The sequence below is a fragment of the Mastigoproctus giganteus genome, chromosome 14 (assembly GCF_048544385.1).
Source record: "Mastigoproctus giganteus isolate SK-2022 chromosome 14, ASM4854438v1, whole genome shotgun sequence".
Taxonomy (NCBI): Eukaryota; Metazoa; Arthropoda; class Arachnida; order Uropygi; family Thelyphonidae; genus Mastigoproctus; species Mastigoproctus giganteus.
The window spans coordinates 72605292-72627102 of record NC_143588.1 but is presented as its reverse complement, the minus strand read 5'-3'; the positions used below and the strand labels follow the sequence as shown (position 1 = coordinate 72627102).

The window sequence follows — 21811 nt, the reverse complement described above, 5'->3', positions numbered from 1 at the left end:
ACCGTTTAAAGTATTTAGTGGAAACTACTTAATTACGTTAATTTTAATCAATGAATGAGACTAAGTTTAACTTGATAAGATTTTTCTAGCATGATTTATTATTTTTAAATCAGATCATTTGTATATACTGTAAATTTCACTCCAGGATAGACAAAGTTAAGAAAGGTTCAGAATGACAAATTCAGATATGGCAATGAAACATCCAGATAATAAAAATTACTTCTAGACAGAATCGTACTGAAAGCATAATAAAAAGGAAGTTAAGCTCCTTATTGGCATAAGTATAATATTTATATTGGAATTAACTATTAACAGCATTAACATATAACGCTGGTCGGGGGGGGGGGTTTAGCTCCCTGTTAAAATTCAGAGTGACTCTTGTAGGTTTTACGTCGCTGAATTCAAATATGGCAACCATAATGCTCTAATAAAAAATATTTCATATATTTTAAGAAACTGTAAACAGTACTAAAATTGAACAATAAATCTATTAACCTTATTCTATTTAAAAAAATGTTTATCTGAAAACAAAACACTTATTTTGACATTTTTTGCTTTCTATAATCGTTCACTGGTGCCGTACGAGATTCCAACAGTAGTTTGCCAACATATTTGGACTCCATTTTCCATGGTATCTTTTTTCTATTTGAGGAATATCTTGATTAAACCTTTCAAGGTGTTCATCGGAGACCGCTCCCAAATTTTCAGGAAAAAAGTCTAAATGGGAATGTGGGAAATGAAGCTTTAACAACAGGTTGTATCCCAACTCTCTGTACACCAAAATTAGCTTACCGCAATTTCACTGTAGTTTTGTGATTTCTCATTGCCTAAAAAGTTCCGTTCCGGCAGACGTTTTCGAATATCTTATAGGCTTTTATTTCTGTAGCATTTAATTTTTTAGTGAATTCCTCTTGTTGAAATAGCAGTTTGATTTGATGACCAAAAAAAATTCCCTCATTTATCTTGGCCTCAATGATTCGAAGAAACTTTTGCCTCAAACAGGAAAATCCTGCTCTTTTTTGTCCTCGTTTTCACACACACACACACACACACATATATATATATATATATAAGCTTTTCTACTATTTTTTCTTATTTATTCTTAATATATATTTTTATTAATTTTTATCCCTATTTAATTTTTGGATTATATATATATAATCAAACCTAGCTTGATGTGCAATGGCGGTTTTTTGACTTATCCGGAAAAAGATGTACTACATTTTTCTTTGCCTGGTATAATTTCTGTACTGTCTGGCTTTTTTTTTTTTTTTTTTTTTTTTTTTACCCTGTAGTGGCAATCCTTCTCTCAGCTATCCCACTCGCATGAAAAGCAGCAGCATTTAGTGCATCCACCTTGAAACCCAGTCAGCAAAGCTACCACTTTTAGGTTGGCACAGATGTTCCATTTGCATTCTTGATAGCATATTGTTTGCAAAAGAACCTGTAGGTTCTCGTACCAATGGTATAGATACTTATTTCCATTACGGAGTAAAAATGCTGTCAAACTGAACTTGGATGAATCAATGAAAAGCTTCCACTGCTCGGGGACGTGCTCCAGATGTAACTCTTTCATTAATTTCTGGACATTGTTAAAATAAACCAAAGCACCATCTTTGGAGTAATAACTCGTTATGTTAGATTGCCTCTTCCTATAGCCCTCATGGTTAGCACAGTCGGTAGAATCGCCATCCTCCCCACATCAGATGGAAAAGACCTGAGTTCTACTCCCGTCGATGACATGAGGAATTTTTATGGGCCTTTTTCACAACGTGGCGGGTTAGTCGTACTCACTCAGGAAATTAGGGTTTTTCGTCCAGCAAAACACAAAATCGACCATAGAACACACGCAATTTAAAGACAGTATATACGGAGCAATATGGCTTTAGTCGCTAATGCTCCTAAACCCAACAACAACTCTTCCTATAAAAAGACACCATGGTACCCTTTTAAAGAAGATTCCACTACTGAAGCCATGAGCCCAGTAATTGAGCCTTGGTTTTGGAGAATCTCTGACCAAATCGTTCAGTTCTGTCTGAGTGATTAGATGCGACATTGCAGTATCAAGAGTTGAAAATTCTGGATCTGTACTCGTTCTGGATTCTGCCTCTTCTGGAGACTCCTTTTACGATCCTGATTCATACTTTAGTCCATAAGTTTCTGGTGGCTTTGGCACTGGCATTGTATTATCGTGAGGAACCGGTCTTAGAGCAGAAGGTGTGTTAGGATACTCTACTTTATACTTGGATTTCCCAAAAAACCCCAGAAATATTGTCATGCAAAAGTAACAATCATTTATGTGGTCTCGAGGTTCCGGCCATATCACCGGAACAGCCAAAGGCATCGATTTATGAATACATCTAAAACAGCCTGTTAATGTTCTTGAACATGAGCTACAGGAAATCTTTGGAGCCCATACTTTATCTTGGTCTCCGAACTTACATCCAAAATAGAGTTCATAGACTTTTCTTACAAATTCTGACAGTGGCTTCCGCTGCAATTTTAATACCACTTCTCCGCAAATGTAGCATAAGCTATCATTATGCTACATTTGCTCTACTTTCAGCAAGAACGTGACATATTTCATGTACGGTTGAGGTACGCGCACATAAGAACACAATTAGGAAATTGTAGATTTTTATTCCAACTTAAACACAGTTCACGAGTTACACCTATGCACACAACATTTGTTTACAAACACTAATTCACTAAAACACTTGTTCACTTTGTTCACCACTCGCTCTCTGAAACATATACCTTTTTGAAATACGAAAAGCTGGCTTGGTGTGGAACCTACTTGTATATATACTGATACAGAAGTTTCTAGAAGGCTCACCATATTTCTAAAAAACTCCGTCGAAAGTTCTAAAATCTTCCAGAAACATCCCGACCTTTCTTCCGTACATAACAATATCCTATAACGTTCCGGAGAATTCTCAAATATTGTAGAAAGCTCCCGAATGCTTTATAAATCTCCCGAATGTTCTAGAAAAAAAATAATAATAAATAAGCAAAATATATGGAAAAGATGATTAAACCAACTTCAGGTGTCAGCTTTCGGTCATTAACCTACTATATTTGAAAACTGAGGTGATGAGAACTTTAAGCACTTATCAGCGTTTTTGAACATATTTCCTACAAGAATCTGTCGAAATTATTTCAGGGAGGAAATTGATGCCGAACAGTGTAATTGCCCATAAATAATTAAAAGTTATGGATGTTACTTTAGATTAAGTAAAAAGGGAAAGATTACTCTCGTGGTAGCACAGCGGTTCAAGGCCGTGCCGAGCCATTTTAGTACTTGAGGCAAGAATGAAAAATTGAGCCCTCCCCTAAAATATAAAAAAAAAAAAAAAAAAAAAAAAAATTGTGTGTGCCGAGCACGCATAGCGGAAGTTAAGTGAAACTTCTTTAGGTGAACATTTATCACTTGACCAAGGATCCCGTATTGAGCGTATGAATGCTGCAGGCGACGAATCTACATGAATGGGAGTCTCGGAGAAATGAAAAGTTCCAATACCAAATTTAGTTTCGGCAAGAGCTGTGGCACCAGATGATATTTAAAACCGTTTGACTTCGACAGAGTCGGAATCACTATTCTTGAGCGAGCCACGACAGCTGTTACAGGCCGACATTTGACTTGCATCCTAATTTGGAGATGCTGCTTGAAGAAGAGCGTGATTTCGACCTGCTACAATCTTCACATCATGCTTGAACCAAAGCCGATCACACACGGAACAGACTGAATCGAAATCATTATCCAGGAATGTACGCTTGAACTGTGCTTGGATGCTTCGGTGTTTCTTAAAATCCTGTTACTGCTCCTGCTGCGTAATACGCCACTACGTGTTAAACGATTTGATAGAGTACTTCTGGGAGTCGGTTTTGGCTTATTCGCTTTTCGTTTACGACTGGGCTTCGAGGACCGCTTGTCGTTATCATTTGCAGTATCAACTTCCATGACTCCTTCTTCCAAATTCACTTCTAACATTTCTAGCTCTGAAGATGTAGATGAACCTTCTCCGGCAGCTTTGTTCAACTCCATCGCACGCTGTAATTTCTTCCGCTGTCGAAATAGCTTAGATCTCTCCTTTGTGCTCAATGAAGGTGCTTTCGGTGGTCGCATTGCACGTATGTGCTCTATACGCCTTACAACGCTAACTATTAGTATTCGGCATGTTGAATTATAAATTCTTTTCCGTCGAAATGTTTTTATTAAATATGGTGGAGAATGACGAAAGAAATAGCATGATGCAATCAGTAGGGATACTGATTGGGTAATGCGTCCCTCGTGCCTAGTACTTGGTGGTGCAATGGTGGGGCGATGAATCATTTCGTGTGGCATTTTCTTGGAGATTTTTGGGCAATGCACGTACGCCAATGTACGTACGTGCAACGCGCCACGGACGCATTACACGTGTACGTGCGCTATACGCCTTACAACTCACTACAGGGCGCCTCCGTAGCCAGGTGGGCAGGAGCAGCAGTGCGTAGCACACGCTTCTTGATTAGACTGGGGTTCGAGCCCGTGAACACCAAATATGGAGGATGACCACCGCATATCCGCGGAGCAATATGTCATTAGTTGCTAATGCTCCTAAAAAACAAATAACAAACAAACAACTCACTACAGGGGACCTCCCCGCAATACGATTAGTTCATTGTACGATCAAACCACTTTACGATGGACACTCCATAACAAAATACCGTTCACTATACCATATGTAGTAAGTGCCGGTCATTATGATCACGTTTACGAATTGAATTTTAATTCTATTAACGGCGATTTTAATAAGTGAAAATAGGAGGAATATTATCCACAGGCTATAAAAGTAAAGATATAAAGCACAGATTTACACTTTATTACCTTACCAACTAACAAAAAATTAAATGATACGCGAAAATCAGAAGAATATTTTCCACAGGTTAACCAAAGAAAAAAAAAAAGAAAGGAAGATAACTTCAGTGGGTATTCGCAAATGGTTAACCTCCCAATACTAACCGCGCGTAACTCCGCTTATTTTCAGTGATCACAGAAGATCCGGGACATTTAGCCTAGTACGACAATTGGCTGTTCAGAATGCTTGTAATACCTTTACTTATAACAGCGGTCACATTTTCGTTGCGTTTTTTTGTCAATCCACGAACGCAAATTACTCCCATCTGAAAACTGCCTGGAGCGCGCCTAAAGAAGTTTCACTTCAAAAAATCGAATTAAAAAATATGACTTATTTAAAATACATTTAATATTTCTTTAGGCGCCCCTTTCAGCTTTTAACCTGAGGCAAGAGCCTCGTTTGCTTCACCCTCGGCACGACTCGGCAGCGGTTAGGATATCCGTCCTTCCACACCATGTAGCAAAGACATGGGTCCCATCTTGAAAAGGAACTTTTGGGACGATTTTTACAATGTGGTCAAATTGGTTGGCCTTGGGAGGTTGCATGATTTTTCCTTCCCGAAACTCGGGTTTTTTATTATTATTATTATTAAAATCTGTTTATTAAAAAATAGCAAGTGTTTGCTTTCACCCCTTATACACAGCCAACCGGCTAGAAGGGTGTACAAAATGCAAGAATTGCAATTATATACAATATAAGAAGGGTGTACAAAAAGCAAAAATTACAATTATTTACAGTATTTACAATATAAAAAGAGTGTATAAAAATGCACGAATACAATTATTTACAATAATTTACACAAGCGTGTATATTTACAATATTGTTTACAAATTCACTCATTGTCAAGATTATAGTTGAAGTAAGCAGTGCGCTTCTGAGATGCTCTTCACTCTGTACTGCTTGCTTTCGGAGTATTTCACAGGGTCTATTGTCAATGAATTGAAAAGGTTCACTGCGTTGTTTGGGAAGAAGTTCTTCAGACAGCACAGGTTGGATAGCGTAGAATGCAACGGTAGGTAGGGACTGTCACTACTGCGTCCGGCACGTGGAGTAGAGATAAGTCCTCGAAGACTGGGGGCGTCAATCACACCGGTAAGCATCTGAGAAAGAAGAAGAATATTCCTGGATGCAATGTGAACTCTCCAGGGAGTAATATTTAAGTTGGTATATAAAACAGCCCTGGAGATGGTGAAAGCATTGCCCGTGACCCTGTTCATCCATCGCATTACCCAGTACTCGACTGCGAGGAATCTATTTATGTACGACGTCGGGGCAGAAGACCAGATTGGTGATGCATACAGTGCGATAGGTTGTAGGCACCGCTGGACGTATCCACCGACTACATCGACGTGTAGTAACCCCGTCAGCTCTTGTCGAATTGCCCACATCGCCGAGAAAGTCTTAGTTTTCATAGTCGAGAAATGGTTCTGAAAAGTGAGGCCCTCGTCCCAAGTCAAGCCGAGGTCGGTGTGAGACTTCACTTTCCTTATCTGCACTCCATTGTGATAGGCTGTGATGTCATTTTTTATTCTCTCTTTTGTAAAGGTAAGTTGAGCTGACTTTGATGCATTTATTTCCAGACCTATTTGCAGTAGATATGGTACAAGGCTGTCGATTAGGACGGAGACTCGCTGATTAGTCAGGTGAGTTTGTTCAGCTTCTTTAGATGTTATGTATAATTTGAGGTCGTCTGCATACGATGAGAAATCAGTATACCTTGCGAGGAAGGGTTCAAGGGCAGCGGCGAACAGTACAGAGGATAGGACACCTCCCTGTGGTACTCCTCTCGTTATACTGCACTCCCGTTGGAAGGATTTATAGCTGATGATGAGTTGTCTTGGTGTAAGGATGCGGTTGATGGTTTTTAGCAGGCTTCCAGTAATGCCAAAGTATTTTTCCAGAATGTTGATGAGAGCGGGAATTGAGAGCTTATCATAAGCAGATGAAATATCCAGGAAGATGACGTCTAGCTGAGATTTACTGTTGAGAGCAGTTTGAATTTTAAATAGGGTATCCAGTAGGTTTGTATATGTAGATCTTTTGGGGATCACGGTATGCAGATGTTTCGGTCTATGAGAGAAGCATTGGTCAATCAGTGCTGATAAGATAGCTTTCTCAAACACTTTTAATAGAGAGCAACCCACTGAGATCGGTCTCAAGTCCTTAGGTTCCTTTGGATTTCTTCTTTTGGGTATGGGTTGTACCCTGTAGTGATTCCACATTGTCGGGATTGATCCGGACTTCAATATGCGATTAAAGATTACAAGAAGGGGCTCCACAATGAAGGCACTACACTTTAACCATGAAGAGAGGGAAGCCGTCAGGACCAATTGTAGATTTATTAGGAAGTCTATTGATGGTATTTATAAGGTGTTGTTTTGTTAGCGTTATAGTTGAAAGGGGCTGTCTGGAGTGCATGATGAAATCACTTCGGTTTGGGGTTTTTGGGTCTAATGGCAATTCGTTGAAAGTCAAAGATACCCATTCCTGAAATACCTTCTCATCGATATGGAAATCTTTGTTGCATTTGGATGTAATACGTTTCTAGTGGTTTATTCTGTTGAGTGCCAGCTGCCGGATTGCATTTCGTTTACATTTGAGGAAGGTTGCCCGCTCTTTCTTGTATATCTGGTAGTCAGCTGAGTTATGGTACTTTTTCCATATTCTGAATGCTTTTTGTTTCCTCTTGAATGCTACTTGGACTTCGGCATTGAACCATGTATTGGATCTATCAGAGAGTTTTAATTGTTTGGAAGCTCCTTGGGAGGCAATTTCAAGTAGCTGGTTAGCCAGGTTAGATATAGCGGTGTCTATTGATTCCTGCTGTAGATTCTTCCAGTTTATTTCTGTGAGACGTGCAAGGATGATCTCTGGGTTTAAATATTTGATGGAGAATACTGTTTTGGTAATCTTCTTGTTCCTGAGAGCTTCATCAGTGTTTGAGTTTACAGTGACGTTGAACTCAAACGTGATGGGAGAGTGATCGGAGGGGAAGCTGTGGTGTTCAGCGGTCAGACCTAGGTTTTCATTCTAAACATGCAAACCAACCTGGACACACATGCTCAGGGTCGTAGAAAGGGCAGTACAAATGCACAGGGCGCCATTCTGATCATGAATAAATTACAAAAAAAAAAAAAAGTATAAAAAAGGAAAATTTATATTTTCATTAGGCTGGATGGCTGGGCGAACTTGCACAGGCTTCATTCACATTGGCAGTGAATGAAGCCTGCCGGGCACATGCCAATATTTTATTGTAGCAAGCTTCGGCCGTAGACGCTGAATTTGAGTCCTTATGGGCCTCCTACAACGACTACACTATCACTTTCTCACACCTTTGCCTCTCAGCACAGTCGCTGTGTTCGCTATTCGCTAATTACAGTGCAAACGTGATTCAGATGCATTATTCATTTATTGAAGATTTTATATTGTTTTAGGTCCGAAAAGCCACTCATATTCGCACAGGGTGGCTTCAAAACTCTACGAGCCTGAGCATGCTGACTCTTTATAGTCTAAATATAAGTCTCCTTAGCTCAGAAATCAAAAATAAAAAGAACAATAATGAACTTAATAGGTTCGTCACATTACCAACTAGGCTGGAGTAAAATAATTGTCTACCATGAATAGATTTCGTAATTTAGTCATCCCAATGTAAAGTTGTGCTTGCATTGATTAACTGCACGCTGCTACAACCATTACGATATTTGCGGGGGGAAGGGGACAAGAAATCAAAGCTTGTCTTCTTACTGATACTATTTCACAATTGGACGTGGTATTATAATAGAATATCCAGGTTGTTGGATCCGACAACTCGGCTGGATATGTATTTATAATTTGGAATATCGTGTTTAATCATGTTATGCCTGTTGATAGACACTCATGAGCGAAAGACAAAGATAATTTTTTCACCAGGGTTGTGTGATGAATATGATAGCGTATCGATGACACCGCGAATACTTGAATAAATCTTTAAGCGATTGGATAATTATTCGAAAAAAAACATTTATTCGAATTCATCTATTAATCTGTTTATCTAAATTCCTAAGTACATAATCTATTCATCTAAGACAAAACTATTTATCATTCGGATGTATATTTGCCTGATTTCGTTCTGTTACTTCATCCCGTGCATATGTTAGGTTTCTCAAAAAATGCCCGTTCACAGATACAAAAAAGCTTAATTAGCCTCATCATGTCTATCTGTCCGTCCACATGCAACAGCTAAACTTCCAGTTACTGAATTTTAATAAATGTTATGTTTGACTCTTTTAGCAGCATTTGCTAAACTGTTCAAAATTTAAATGTCAATTTTGATTTATGCAGAAAATACAAATCTGACATTTTTTTTCAAAATACACATTTTGAATATACGTACTTATCTAACTAGTTTCTTTATTTTGAGTTTTCGGCAGATAATCATGATTTTGTATTAGTATTAGCTATATAGGAAAGAGTTTAATTTATATTTTATTTAAACTAATTAATGAAAAAAATACAGGTTTATTGCACTGGTTTTGCTGCCAAAAATAAAATAAAAACAGAATAAGTAAATATATATACAAAAATAAACAATAAAAATAAAAAAGAAAAGAAAATAAACAACATATGTGCTTCCAGCCTGACGTAGATAATTATCCAGCTAGCCGCTGAATTTCCTCAAAGATCAGCTGGATAGCGGCCTACAAGCTGTCAGCCTGAACTTTATCTCCGGGGGTAATTCATTCCAGTAATATTAGCAACTGGCTGATTAAGAAAGCGTCCTATAATCCAGTTTAAATCTCTTTAGCTCTGGAATCATTCATAACAGTGAAAATTTCGCCATTATCCATTTTATTGTCCCTTCACAGGGCCTTATAGAACTCAGTCAATTCCCCTCTAAGGTGCCTAGTTGACAAGCTCTATAGTCCACATATTTGAAGTCTTTCTCATACCAGTGCCCTTTTGCCAATCTCAGCAAGAGGTTGCCCGGCTTTAGACTATTTCAAGAACTCGGTCTCCATATTTGGACACAGTATTAGCTTTAAAATGTCGTATAGAAACCCGGATAGAGACAGGTAATCGTTTTACAAGACTGTATTTGACATACACACATATACACTTACCTAGAAAAGAAGAACCATCGATACGTTCACAATGTGAAGTTCGCCTCACTGTACAGCATATACTGTTGCACCGTCCACTTTATTAAATCCAAGGAAAACAAAGCATATTCCAAAATATGCTTTGTTTTTTCAAAATATGCAAATTTCAAGTTTCAAAATACGCCCAACACCGAGTTTCAAAATATGCCCAACAAATCTCTAATGGGTGCCCTTGGAGATGATGCAAGTCTTGATAAACTTGGTATACTTAAAACTTAAATAAATGTTACCACATTTAATACACCATTTAAAGTATAAAAATTTTAACTAGGAGCACTTAGTGCAAATGTCAATAGTACAGCATAGCCAAAGCTCTTGTGCCAAAAAACTAAACAACAACAGGTAAGTCAATAAGTTACTTGCAATTTACATATACAGTAAATGATAGTAAAAATTTTACCTAAACGTTCGCATGAATGCAACTACAAGGCGGCCCTCCCCACACACACATCTATTTTTAGCATCACTAACAATAACAGTAACATATCAAGAATAATTGCGTCCCTTATCCTAGGAAAGAGAGTGGCTGTCAAGAAAGATTTAGACCCCTAACGTAGTCTCATTCAAATCCATTCCATTTTAAACAACATCACTCTGGAGGGTGGGTAAGGTGGGCTGAGAGAGAGACTATAACTGAAGTTCCTTCGTACTGGTTATGAAATGCATTTGTATTACTCTGAGCATTATATGTCCATTTGGGAAGAGGAGGTGAGAACAGATGCATTAATTCGAAATACTGTATTTATCACTTCTCTTACAGTTTCATGGCTGGCTTTTCAGTGGCAAGGATGTACGCTAATTTATGATTGTGTCGGTAGCATTCCTCCCAAAGATAGGTCCTTTACCTTGAGGATTTAAACAGGCCATAACATTATGAACACCCACCTAATAGCGTGTTGGCCGCATTTCGCCATGATAACCGCGTGCACCAAATGTGGCATCGACTCCACGAGAATGCGAAAAGTGCAAATATCTTAGACCAGCTGGCAAGGAGGTCCGGAGAACGGCAATTGAGCGAGACACAAAAATGGACTGGCGAATGCTGCGTTTCACCACATCGCACAAATGTTCGATTAGATCAGTGGAATCTGGGGGCCAGCAAAGCACATGAAATACTTGGACATGATCCTCGAACCATTTCTGCACAATGTGGGCCTTGTGACGCGGAGCGTTGTCTTCTGAAAGAACACAGTGCCATCTGGATATATGGTCAGCATGTGGGACAAAACTTGGTCCGAAACAATGTCGAGGTATGGCATGTGTTGTGTATTATGTAGGGCGGCCCCTAAACATTAGTTCAACTCCGCCGTGATACTCTGTGATGATACAAATCTCAGTAAAATGCCCAGAAATGAGTGTTGTACAATGTTTGTACAGTGTGTGTGTTATGTTATGTTATTTAGTTGCTACGATAACCAGGAAGGCTGCTTCCCAGTACCCGTCCACGCCAGGAGGGCATCTAGTGGTAAAAATGTGTTCAAATGGGAATGAGAAGACCGAGTGATGTCCATGAAAACATCCCCCAAAACATGTTACAGCCAGCGGCACCTATTTTCGTTCGTGCAGTCTGGTTGTAGCTGTTCACCTGCTCGCCGTTGAATATGCACACGTCCATCGGCCTAATGGAGCTGGTACTTTGATTCATCAAACCAGGCAACTCTTTTCCAATCGTCCAGTATCCAGGAACGGTGTTCCCGTGTCCACTGCAGGATGATGGTCGGTCGGTAAAGTGCCTGCCTGGCAACCCAAAGGTCGCGGGTTCGAATCCCGCCTCGGGCTTGGATCAGAGTAAAATGCAAAAACTTTGGGAGGTGCATTATGGCCACAGAAGCTGATGCGTCAACAACAACAAAAAAAAAAAAAAAAGATGGTCAGTCAACATGGGCACATGAACAGCCGCCTACTCCGTAGGTCTATCCGCAAGAGCGTCCGCTGGAGAGTGTACTCAGAAACGTTCTCTGTACACCCTAGTTGAAGACTGCAGTTAATTAAGGAATCGTGAGTCGTCTGTTGTCCCGCACAGCCCGTGCCAACCGCCATTCACCACGACTGTCAACCAGTGGCGGTTCTCCCCGTCCGGCACTTTGGGTGGTTGTGTGCCCCCATCTTCGGACCATTCCCACCACAACTTCATATTTAATAGGCCTCAAACAGCTGACAATGCTTGCGATTGCTGAGATACTGGCCCCAGCCTTCCTAGCGACGCAAATCATTCCCTATTCAAAATCTGCCAGGCCCTTCCCTATCCCCACTGCACGAGTTCGTACTGACAAACTGACAGTCACTACCTGTGTCATCGCTATATATGCTGCACCGGTCGGTAACGTCACTCCTAGGTGCTATTAAATGCGTCCACTCGTGAAGACAGAGATGATCATAGTGTTTTGGCTCATTAGTGTGTGTTGGCTTCCTACTGCCTTCCGTGTCGTGTGTGTTCAAGGCCAGTTTGCCTTTTTACGGGAAAAAAAAGTACCAAATGATGGGGAAAGAGAATGGCTAAATCAACCCTGAGTTGTTGTTGTTCTTATCGGGTTTTTATGCGCATCAGCGACTTAGATTATACTACGCCGTATAATACACGAGTATATTATGTGGAAAGAGTGTTTGATTTTGGCTGTTTGTTGGACGAAAGACTCGCGTGTTCGGGAGAAATAAACGAAACAACTCTCGGCTGAGACGGACTAACTCAACCGGGTTGTAAAGGAATTTCTATGGTCTTTAGCCCAATGAAATTTCTCGCCGACGAGATACAAACTAGAGCCTTTTCCATTCAGTGTGAAGAGGATGGTGCGTATACATGTATGTACTGTTATACCCAAGAAGGCCAAACCTGAATAAACAAGCAGTTAGAAATTCCTCCAGTGTAAGACGGGAGTCGAACTCACATTTTCCAAACGGGGAAACCCAGTAACTAAGCTACTATACGAACAATAACTACTATAGGTGCTAATTCATTTAAGGCAAAAAAGGCTTACAAGTTATCGACACTTGACTGAATATGTTCATCCCACAGAAGGAAACTATCATTTGTGTCTACTGTGAGTATTAGAGGATAGCAGAGTTGTTATAATCACCGTCCTTCCCACACCGGATAGAAGGAATCCGCGGAGTTCAAATCCCGTCAATGACGCAAGGAACATTTATATGCTTTTTTCCACTCCCTGGTTGAGTTAGTACGGCGAGAACAGCAAGGTTCTACCCCTCCGGGAAACTCGGGTTTCCTATCCAGTAAAACAGGCGAACTGATCACAGATCAGTTCGCCTGTACTAAACATTCTCAGTACTTAATACACACAAGCTGCGCATATTTGTTATTTTTAATTAAATTTTCTATTTTATTTTCAATTTTAAATTAAATTTTCAACACAGAGAAGAGAAATTTCTCTTCTCTTTTTAAATTAGTAAGTACAGAGCATCAGCGACTAAGGCCATATTGCTCCATATATATTATCCTTAAAAACTATAAGAGGAAACCTCATACCTTTATGTAGGATCGGAATTCTCTCAACCCTCACAGTCGAAGGATTATGTGGTTTATGTGATTATACGAATAAATGTCCCATGTTTAATTAAAAATACATTAAAATTATATAAAAAGATACGTATTAAAAGATTGTCATGCATTCAATTCTCATCCCCAATATAACACATCAATAAAAGCCAGGGGAAGCCGACAGCCATCAACACCCCCCAAAAAACTCAATCGATGTCGCATGCCAACATGAGAACTGAAAACAATTTTCGAATTAATCCTTAAGAAACATAAAAAAATAAATATACAGGGAATTAAAATATCTCTGTATCGATGTATATTTATTTTATGTTTCTTAATGATTAACTCGACAATTTTTTTTTTTTTCTTTTTTTTTTTCCAGTTCTCATGTTGGCATGCGATATCGGTTGTGTTGTTTTGGAGGTGCTGATGGCTGTCGGCTTCCCCTTGCTTTTATTGATGTGTTATGCTGGGGATGAGAATTGAATACATGACAATCTTTTAATACGTATCTATTTATATAATTTTAATGTAGTTTTTAATCTAACATGGGACATTTATTCGTATAAACATATAATCACATAATCCTTCGACCGTGAGGGTTGAGAGAATTCCGGTCTTACATAAAGGTATGAGGTTTCCTCTTATAGTTTTTAATAATAACTTTGGTAGGATATATTGAGTTTTATCACTCTTACAATCATAATATATGTTATCCGTAAATTGCGTGTGTTCTATGGTCGATTTTTTGTTTGTTGGATGAAAAACCCGAGTTTCCAGGAGAAAAAACCATGCTACCCTCGCCAGAGACCGACTAACTCAGCCATGATGTGAAAAAGAACCTTAAAAATTCCTCCCATCATCGACGGGATTTGAACACAGGTCTTTTCCATCCGGTGTGGGGAAGATGACGATCCAACCAACTGTACTACCACGAGGGCTGTGTTAAGCGCCAAAGCAACTAAGGCTACGAGGCGTTAGTATCACGTAACTAATTGCGTGTTCTTCAGTTAGCTTACAGTTTGCTGGAAGAAAATCCCGAATTTCCAGAAGAAAAAAGGGTAAAATCCTTACCTGAGACCAATGAACTCAGCCACTTTGTTATTTGGTTTTTAGGAGCATTAGCAACTAAGGCCATATTGCTCCGGGATATGCGGTGGTCATTCCCTGACCTTTCCGCATCCTCCGTATTTGGTGGTGACGGGCTCGAACTCCGGTCTAATCAAGAAGCGTGTGCTACGCACTGCTGCTCCTTGCTACCTGGCTACGGAGGCGCCAACTCAGCCACTGAAAAATACCCATAAAAAGTCGTTTCGATAAGATTAATTCAATTCTTAAAATGTTCATTATCTGAAAAAGTGTTACAATGAGATTATTCGACATCTAGGACAATTCAACATCGATTATCTCTATACTGAACCTCTTCTGTAGTGCGCAAATAAAACGACCATGATATCTATAAACAGTACAGGTAAGTTGTTTTAGGGTTTTAGGTGCATCAACAACTTAGGTCGTATTATGCCTTATATAATATATCAGTAAATTGCGTGTGTTTTGCGGTCGATTTGCTGTTCTCTAAAACGAAAAATCCGAGTTTTTGGGAGAAAAACCATTCTATCCTCGTCTGAGACCGACTAACTCTGCCACGTTGTGAAAAATACCCATATAAAAATTCCTTGTGTCAGTGACAGGATTTGAAACTCAGGTCTTTTCCACCCGGTGTGGGGCGGACGGAGATTGTAGCAAATGTTACACCCCGAGGGCAAACAATAGGGAATGCATTAATTATGTCCGTTGAGATTATCAATTAACGGCATGGTTAGCTAACAATCATTCCATCATTCTCAAACTATATAAGAAACAGATAATGCTCATTTTGAATCCATTTAATACAGCTGGTCATATATAAAAGTACAAAAGTCATAAAGTTGCTTCGTGATATGAATTTATCCATCAAATGCATATCTCATATTATTATTATTATTATTATTTTCTAACAGATCTCATTTTATTATAATTATTATTATAAAATTTTTTAAGATTATTATTATTTTCTAAGGTAACGGCCGTTGACCGGGGAAGAAAGAATATACATGATGCATTCTATTACTGTATGCAATTAAGCCGTATACATAGTAAATTATACATATTATATCCAAATATAAGTTATACATATTATCCTATTATAGTTTATAAATATAATTATCCTATTATAGTTTATAAATATAATTATCCTATTATAGTTTATAAATATCGTTATCCTATTATAGTTATTTTTACATTTAAAACATAATTTCTAATTTTACAAGAAATTAAAGGAACATTTAGCTATGTACATATGCTTTCGCTGCACTGGCAAAAAGAAAAAAAAAAGAAAGAAAAGAAGGAAAGAAAAAGTAGATAAGAAAATACAAATCATGGGCTTCCCTCCTCACGTAGATAACTATCCAGTTGAACTTTCAGTTTCTTCAAACTGTCAGCCTGAATTACCGGCGGAAGCAACTTGTTCCAGTAATCAACAACTCGCTGGGTAAAATAAAACTTCCAACAACCTAGTCTAAACCTTTTCCATTGTAATTTAAATTTATTACTTGGAACAGTGAAAATTCGGCCTTCATTCGTTTTACTAACTCCCCTCTCAGAGCATTAAAAACCTAAATCGGGTCCGCTCTACGGTGTCTAGTTGCCAAGCTCTGTATTCCACATAATTTATTGTTCAATAAATCGCTGATTTGATACCAGGTCGTCTATTTAGATTATTCAAAGAACTTCAAATCTGCTGTATCGTAACTCCCACATCCATTTCTTCCACTACTGTTTTTAATTCGACCCCATCACGTGTATAACTTATTTTGATGATGTTATTCCCCAAGCGTAAGACCTTACACTTTGCTACATTAAAACATAACACTTTTCTAGTTGTTGAAGCCTGTTCAAAATCATCTTGAAGAAGTGCTGCTTGTCACTGATCATTAACGACTCTCCCAGTATTTACATCGTCCACAAATTTTGACATCACGCCCTGTTTCCCTTCGTCGATGTTATTTATGAAAATCAGAGACAACAGTGGTCCAAGAAACGATCTTTGTGGGAGCACACTTCTGATGTTACACCAATCTGAAGAATATCAATTAACCACAACCCCTGTCTTCTAACCTGTAGCCACTCTGCAATCCATCTTAGAATCTTTCAAGTAGTCCCACCTTATTCAAGCTTATACAGTAACCTCTCATGAGAGGCTGAGTCAAATGGCCTACTACCCCATCCCTGCAGTTGAGGAGGCATTCCTATACTGCACCACCATACCATATATCCGATAGAAGACCTTCGTCAAAATAGCTTACAAGTTAGTTAAACATGATTTTCCCTTAACAAAATCATGTTGTGTGTCCTTCACAATGCCATTTCTATATAAATGTCTCTGGATTGTAGTCAGACTGACCAGCCTGTATTTACTGACTTCACTCTTAGAACCGCTTTTATGTATTAGCGATACGTCGGCACTTCTCCAATCCAAAGGAATCTCTTCTGAGTCCAACGAAGCCCTCATAATTAACCACAATAGTTCAACACACTCTCTGGCCGCCTCCTTCAAAATTACTGGGTATGCCATCATTTCCAGAAACCTTACTTACCTTTAGGCTGGTAAGTTTTTCTAATAAACAGTCATCTGTAATTTCTAAATAACTAATTACATATAGCTCAGCCTTACTTGCACAGCCTCTCCTCAGCACGAAAGGTCTTTCTTCAGTAAAGATTAATGCGAAGACCCTATTTAATTCAACCACAACATCAGCTGGGTTATTTAAAACTTTCCTATACCCATTACCAGAAGTTCGATCTGATCTGTTTTATTTTTCTTTGTATTCCCATACATGAAAATCTCCTTGTCCCCAATCATTGCCCTCATAGCTAGTGCGTTCTCATACTCAGCTTTGCCCTCCCTAATCTTATCTGTAGTACTATTACAGATCAATTTGTTGCTGTTGTAGGCTTCAGTACTTGTCATAGCTCTGTAACTTTCATCATGCTATCATTTTCTGCTCTATTAGCCTTGCCAGCTCTTATTTATCCATCTCAACATCCTCCTTGTACTATATTTTCGTAATGGCATATATGCATTCATGGACTCTGTGATTATTGCTTTGAAGATATTCCATGATTCTAATGTAGCCACTTAAACTGTCATAGTCCCATTTTGTAAAATTAAAACCGTGGCTTTACCTTTAACTACGGCAACATCTTTCTTCATCTTTAAATAACGACTGCTTGATTATTACCTGCCAATGGTACCTGTACTTTAAACCCTCTGACGTCATCTGATTTGCAAGTAATTATGAGCTGAAGAATATGCCAATCCCTGTTGTTATTACTGTTGTAGGGAAGGGGTCGGCAACCTGCGGCTCTTTAACTTTTAGCTCACATGAAGCACAATTTGAAATGGAGTTAGAGGACGTAAAAATCAAGGACATGTGGAGTGCAAGACTAAAATGCCTTAAAACTGAAATTGAGGATTTGGAATCTTGCAATTCTGCACAAATGGACGGTGATAGACGAGTTGAAAATGCAAGACCAAATTGTGTTCAATGCGTGGAATAGCTTACCGGACAAGTATATAAATTTGAAAATATTTGCGTTTAAACTTCTCTCAGTTTTTGGTTCGATGTATTTCTGCGGGCAAATATTTTCAAACATGAACTATATTAAAAATAAATCAAGAAACCGTCTGAATAATGTGAGATTCTGAGCATGTTTAAAGATGGAAATTACGGCATACTCGCCTGATGTTGAGAGAGTTCTGCAGCAAATGTCACACTAATTCGTACCTAATTGGATGTTTGTTACGTTTTTTCAGTATTAATAAATGATATTTGAATATATATATTTTTATAATATATATATATATACAAAATATATATATTATAAATTATGTAATATATATTTGTTTAATAAAACACGTTCCCACTCTTCTATTTCTTCAAAAATGGCTCTTCACTCAAAAAAGGTTGCTGACCCCTGTTGTAGGGTTTTAGGCGCATCAGCGAACAGACCTTATTATTCCATGTATACTGTTTGTAAATTCAGTGTTCTGTGGTCGATTTTCTGTTTGCTAGACGAAAAACCTGAGTTTCCAGGAGAAAAACACCATTCTACCCTGGCCGGAGACCGACTAACTCAGTCAAGTTGTGAAAAAGATCCATAAAAATCCCTGACATCATCGACGGGACTCGAACTCAAGTATTTTCAACCCGGTATCGGGAGAACGGCGCTTCTACAAACTATGATACCCACGAGGCCATTCCTACCCTAGTATTTTCTCTAACGTGCTGGTACAAATAATAATCATCTAGTTTATTTAAAATTTCTCCCCTCTCTGTTGTGTTTCACTATCACTTATTCTAATCAATTAGGGACAGATTTGTCGCCTATATAAGACATTCACACTTTCTTGCTCATTCCATCTGCATGTAGAATCTCTCGTCATACTCTTCACAATCTTCTGGTCTGCAGATCATTCCCGCTCTTATTATATCTATGTTTCCAACTAATTCACTGTTGTTGTTTTTTGGGGTTTTTTTATGCGCATCAGCGACCTTGCGCCGAATTATTTTGTCTGTAAATTGCGTGTGTTCTGTTGTCGATTTGCCTGTTTGCGGGACGAAAAACCCGAGTTTCCGGGAGAAAATCCATGTTACGCCTCGCCTGAAATCAACTAACTCAGCCGCGTTGTGAAAAAGGCTCATAAAAATTCCCCAAGTCATCGACGGGTTTCGAACTCAGGTCTTTTCCATCCGATTCAGTCCTCCCCACATCCGATATGGGGAGGACTGAAATTCTACCAATTGTGCTACCCAAGAGGCAACTAACTCCCACCATAGAGATCCAACGCTGGAAGATGTAACTTCTGACTCAGCAAAAGCTCTTTGTGCACTTAGGCTGCTTTGGATAAAAAGCATGACAAACGGCATCGCTTCTATCTTCCCTATCTTTCCTAAATACATTATACATACTATAGTTGAACTCGTCAATTTCCGAGTGGCACTGCGTTTCTGTTAACCCTATTATGTCAGCATTCGTTGTCCTAACCAGGAGTTCGAATTCACCAATTTCATTGAGAAAACTCCTGACATTACTGTAGACACAATTAAGATTAAGTATGCTCCTACAGATTACTACTCCGACATACCCCTTGAAGTTGTTTAAGCTTGTCTCTCTAGCTTTATCTTCCCTCTCATTTGAAACGTTTCCACCTACTACTACTACTACTACTACATGTGTGGTGACACTTCTGTGGATAACAGTTGTCTCATTACGTTAGACTCTAATTGGTTAGTGGTGAGGCAAGTAACATTACATCAGATAATATTTTACTGAGGTGTTTATGTCCTAAATTACTGTTGTACAGGTCTGGAGGCCTCATTTTAGGAAGGATTTAGATTTACTTGAGCGTGTACAGAGAAGGGCAACAAGATTGGTGAGGGGAATGAAGGGATCCTCTTACCAAGAGAGGCTTATGTTCTGCAAATTGCAGTGGCTGGAGACTAGGCACCTGCGCGGTGATCTGATTGAGGTGTATAAGGCCTTGAATGGGTTGAGCACGCTGAATTCTGATGGGATCCTTCCACTTGTTCAGATTACGAACCTAAGGGGGCATAAATTCAAATTAAGAAAGGACAGATGTAGAATAGATGTGCGGAAATTTGCCTTTAGCCAGCGGGTGGTTAATTGCTGGAACAAACTTCTATCTGCCGTTGTGGAAGTTGATTGTTGAATAAATTTAAGGAGGAACTGGACAGGCATTTGGAGGGAATGGTGTGATTTTTTTTTTTTTTTTTTTGGCTGATGCTGCATAAGCTCATACACTTGCTTTCTTGCATCACATGCCACTACTACTACTACTACTACTACTACCTTCTTGCCGACGTCAGCTGTTACGGCCACGCACAAGAATTCTTGAGATGTTTGCATACGTTGCTTCGACGCACATAAAAAGATAAATGTCGGTCTATATTTCCCATTTCCTCCTCAATTAGCAGTTTCTTCAAACCCTTAAGGTATTCTCAATGATACTTGCAAAAACCCTTTTACCACCTTTGTTCAAATGAAAACCGTCTTTACAAAATAGATTCGTTCTAACTACAAGTTCGGGAAAAGCTGATAAAAAGTCCCCTCTTCATTTCTGAGAACTATGCAGATACCCTCAAGTCTTGAGTTAATCCACAGGCTTTCAGCATATAATCCCTCCTATCGTGTCTTGGCAAAATGCAGAAATACAGATTCTGACTTAACTTGCGGCATTTTTTTTTCAGCATATTTATCCAACGCATCATCAGGTTTTATATGTTCCTTTAATATCATTAGTGACAATCTGTTGGTAACATCATCAGTTGTTGCTCTTGAAAAACATACCTGCTTCTGGTCCAGCAGTCTTCATTACAAAAATTCTCACCCGTTTCTCTGACAATAGAATCTCCCAATAAAACTAACTCTACTTGGTATAATCACTGAACTCCCAGCACCGGATGAAAAAGACCTGAGTTCGAATCCCGTCTGTAATGCGAGGCATTTTTATGGGCCTTTTTCACAACGTGGCTGAATTAATCGGTCTCAAGCCTGGTTTTTTCTCCCAGAAACTTTTTCTTTGTTCGTCGGGCAAACAGCCAAATTGACCACAGAACACAGGCAATTTACAGACATAATATATACGGCGCAGTATGGCTTAAGTTGCTGATGCGCCTAAAACCCAACAACAACATTGCTGTTTTGGAAGTTTTATAAACGTTCAGAACAGCTATAGTGATTTTGAAATGGTTTTTAAAATTTAAAAAATACGAGTTTTAAAGTTTATAAAGAACTAGTATTGCGAATTGTAATATCGCATTGTCGTGTATAGACCTCTCTTTATTTCTGAATAAATATATCGAAAATATAAATAGAAATAAAATAAATATGCCAATAGAATTTCATTGGGTGCTGCTTGGGAAAATAAAACTGGCAGTAAGTGTGCCATTATTTGCTCTATTCCATATTGATCTTTTTTTAAAGAAGTTTATTACAAACTGGGTTATGAGTCTTCCAACTAAATGTATAAAATAACATCTTTAAAAACTTCATTCGGTGTTGCGTATATTTAATGGAAAATGTTTAGAACAGCATTCTCAGGGAAACATTGAGGTGAAATAGTATTCTTGAAAACGAATGTATTCCTGGAATTCGTGGGAACAGAAAATATTGCCACTTTGCTTTTACCGATAACTTCAAACAGGAGAAGGAAGAACCTT

The 21811-nt window shown here is 38.7% G+C and overlaps 1 protein-coding gene across 1 annotated transcript in view; it reads left to right on the top strand.

Annotated features, from left to right (window-relative positions):
• LOC150075236 (uncharacterized) overlaps positions 1-21811 on the top strand; it is a 442257-nt gene that overhangs the window by 150484 nt on the left and 269962 nt on the right. The window lies entirely within an intron of this gene.